The sequence below is a fragment of the Arachis stenosperma genome, chromosome 6 (assembly GCF_014773155.1).
Source record: "Arachis stenosperma cultivar V10309 chromosome 6, arast.V10309.gnm1.PFL2, whole genome shotgun sequence".
In the NCBI taxonomy this organism is placed as follows: domain Eukaryota; kingdom Viridiplantae; phylum Streptophyta; class Magnoliopsida; order Fabales; family Fabaceae; genus Arachis; species Arachis stenosperma.
Window position 1 is genome coordinate 81,474,960 of NC_080382.1, and position 4,002 is coordinate 81,478,961.

A 4,002-nucleotide genomic window follows, 5' to 3' on the forward strand; every position below is an offset into this window, starting at 1 on the left:
GAGCTGTGGCGTTGGCTAGGGGTTCTGTCTAGATCGAGTCCCCATTTTGCGAATGGCCAAGGTGAGGTCATGCTGATGAGTTCCTCTGGCGAGGCGGTATGAAAGTTGGCATGTTTCTGACATGGTGAACATGTCCTTACAAATTCTGTGGATTCTTTTTGTAGAGTTGGCCAATAAAATCCTGCCCGAAGTACTTTTTTGGCGAGTGCCTGCGCTCCGAGGTGATTGCCACAAATGCCACTGTGTACTTTTTCTAGGACATCTTTTGTGTTGGAAGTCGGCACGCATTTTAGCAGTGGTATTTGATGTGGATCATATGGTTGCCTTTGTTGATTTCCCACATAGTTGGCCTCTTCCCAATCACCTCCTTCAGTGCTTACCTCCTCTTGATCTTGTGTGTGTATTGCAGCCACTTGATTTGTTCCTAATTTCCTGGTGAGCTCTGCTAGTTGCTTGGAAAACACCTTGTTTTGGGCTAGAATTGTATCAACATGGTTCAGCTCCATGACTCCCTTAGTGTTGTGTCTCTCTGAAGCACAGTAGTACTCATTCTCAGCCACTGTCTCAATCACTTCAATGGCTTCTTCCACAGTCTTTTTCCTGTTCAATGAACCTTCTGATGAATGGTCTACAGCCATCCTTGATTCATAAGAGAGTCCATCATAGAAAATATGCAATTGCACCCAGTCATGGAACATGTCTGGTGGGAATTTCCTTGTCAACTCCTTGAACCTCTCCCATGCCTCGTAGAGAGTTTCACCATCTTGTTGTCTAAAAGTCTGAACCTCAGATCGAAGCCTATTGACCTTTTGTGGGGGGTAGAAACGTGCCAGAAACTTGCTTTCCACCTCATCCCAGGTTGTTAGGCTTCCCCTTGGGAATGATTCCAGCCACTTAGCTGCCTTGTCCTTAAGTGAAAATGGGAACAAGAGCAGTTTATAGGCATCTTCCTGGACTCCATTGGACTTCACAGTGTCGCAAATTCTCTGGAATTTTGTGAGATGTTGGTTTGGATCTTCATTAGCACTCCCACCAAATGAACAATGATCCTCCACCAGTGATATTAGCTGTGGTTTGAGTTCAAAATTGTTGGCCTGAATGGGTGGTTTCTGAATGCTGCTACCACAATTCCCAGAGGTTGGGTTTATGTATGAACCAAGAACCCTCCTCTTGGGGATGGCATTGTTTCCATCAGCTCTCTCATGGTTGTGAACCTCTCTATCCATGTTGAGATCTAGAGCTTCCTCAAAATTGTCCTCAGATTCTCCTTCAGATTCTTCTTCTCCCAGTACTCTCTTCCCTCTTGCTTCCCTTCTAAGTTTATGAAGGGTCCTCTCTGGTTCGGTATATGGATGAGTTGATGTCTCTCCTCTCCTACCTGTCATACAAGAACACAGCACAGGCAACAAACAAGTGAAATACTCTTGGTTAATGGAAGAGTATGGTTAGAGCAATTGAGGAATTAATTCAAATAGTTAGTGAGTCAGTGAGTTAGTTGCTTGAATTTAAAGGCATAAAGAAAGAAAGCAAGTAACAGAGTGCAGAAATTAAAATTCAACAAGTAACTTGAACTGAATTAACAAAACAAGAAAAATGCTCAATCTAGTTAACTTCCAATTTGAGAATTGTCAATCGAAAACCAATCCCCGGCAACGGCGCCATAAACTTGATAGCTACGATTTTAGGAAATTGCACGATCGGCAAAAATTCCTTCCGGCAAGTGCACCGGTTATCGTCAAGTAAAAACTCACAATAGAGTGAGGTCGAATCCCACAAGGATTGGTTGAGTGAGCAATTCGGATTAGAAGTGTGTTCTAGTTGAGCGGAATCAAGATTTAGATGAGAATTACGGAATGTAAAATTGGCGGGAAAAGTAAATGGCAAGAAATTGAAATTGCGGAATCTTAAATTGCATGAATTAAAGAGCGAGAAGCTAAATTGCTGAAATTAAAAAGGGATCGGGGTGATTGCATGAATTTAATTGCAGAATGTAAAGAGAAAGTGGTAGATCAGAAATGGGGAATTCATTGGGTTTCAGGAGATATTGAGATCTCCGAATCAAAACATTTTTATCCCTTCCTCAACCAATGCATTCATTGAATTTTGCTTGGCAATCTTATATGATTGGATCCCAATCCCTTGGCTCACCAATTCTCTCTAAAAATAAACAAATTCCCAATCCCTTGGTTTAAATGTTCATAAGAAGAGATGATGCTCGATCACTGATTATACCACACAGTTTCATGAACCACAATTTGGTAGGATTACATGTCACAATATCCATCCAAACCCCAATCCAATTCACTGTGAGAAAGCTTCTCTAGCATGAATCCTCCATTCCTGTCCCAAGGTTCCGAAGGATTCCAATTATGGATAGTTTCTTTCCCAAGACAACTAACCAATGGAATTAGATCGAGAAGCTTTCAAACAAAATTCAAGAGAAAAGATTGAAGAAGAATATAAAAACTATTATTGATTCATTGAATTACAATAGAGCTCCCTAACCCAATGAAAGAGGTTTAGTGAGTCATAGCTCTGAATTCAATTACAAAAAGTATGAAAACTAGAAAAATGATCCCAAAAGTTCTCTCTTCTAACTTAAATTCTATCCTATTTATACACTTTCTAAATTGAGCTTCTGTTGTGTTTCTTGGGCTTTGAGGCCTTTCCCTGATTTCCTTTTGCTTTGGGTTTATGATCCATAATCCTGATGAGGCTGCTGATCCAATTCTGTAACATTCATTGAGCCAACTTAGTGATAATCAAGTAATGACACATGACTCAACAAATTGAAATTCCAGACTCATCAATTCTTCAGGCCCAATCCCATAAACCATGATATTCAATTGGGTTTCATACCAGAGTACGTTTAAGTTAATGTTTGTGCTCAAATGCTAACTTAAACTGCAATATCTTTGGCCCAGAAACCTTTTCAAATAGTGGCGTTTAAGTTGCAGTTTAAGCTTAAACTGCAACTTAAACGTTGGACACTCCTGGAGGTGGTAATATTCAAGCACGTTTAAGCTTCAGTTTAAGGTTAAACTGAAGCTTAAGCTTAAACGTGGAAATGGAAGAAGGCAACCCTGGAGTGTGGAATTGTCGAACACGTTTAAGCTTCAGTTTAAGGTTAAACTGAAGCTTAAATGTGGGAATGGAAGAAAGCAATCCTGGAGGAGAAATGTCGAACACGTTTAAGCTTCAGTTTAAGGTTAAACTGAAGCTTAAACGTGGAAATGGAGAAAGCAACCCTGGAGGAGAATGATCGAACACGTTTAAGCTCCAGTTTAAGGTTAAACTGGAGCTTAAACGTGGAAATGGCTCCCTGGTGCTTTCTTTTCTGGCGTTTAACTTCCAGTTTAAGGTTAAACTGGAGGTTAAACGCCACTTTCAGCTTTTCCTCAGCTTTCATGATTTTGGCGTTTAAGCTCCAGTTTAAGGTTAAACTGGAGCTTAAACTGGAGCTTAAACTGGAGCTTAAACTCCACATGTGATATTCAAGCTTCCTTTATTGATTTTGTTGCTTCCTTGCCTAGCCTCTTCTTCCCTGAAATCATCCAAACAACTACATCAAAGTCTTGCAAAATTTCATGAGAAATCTTCCATTCATAGCATTCAAGTAATATAACTAAAAACTCATGGAATTTGCATCAAAATCATACTGTTTGGATGGTTCATTGCTTTGTTATTCATTTAACCATTCTTGGTTACTTTAAGCTCAAAAAAATGCATAAAACAACTAAAACTAACAGAAAAATGCTAGTGAAACTAGCCTAAGATGCCTTGGCATCAGTATTGAAATCCCTCTTTTGTATAGAGTATTATTTATGATGGTATAGTATTGTGCTTCTCATTTTAACCTTTTTGCCTCTTTCTCATCTGTGGGGAGAGCTTCTGTTTTGAGGTAGTTAATTATGGGAGTCATCCATCCCTGATCATGACCTGTTATGGCTAGGACTTTTTCTTCTTCTGAGATCGATGGATTCTGTAGAGTTTCTTGGATGA

General features: G+C 39.8%; 1 non-coding gene across 1 annotated transcript; it reads left to right on the forward strand.

The window, feature by feature from the left end:
* The first annotated feature begins 696 nt into the window (after positions 1–696).
* LOC130937125 (small nucleolar RNA R71) lies at positions 697–800 on the forward strand. The gene has a single exon (XR_009068357.1). It is a non-coding gene; the product is annotated as a small nucleolar RNA R71 (small nucleolar RNA).
* Positions 801–4,002: the final 3,202 nt, after the last annotated feature.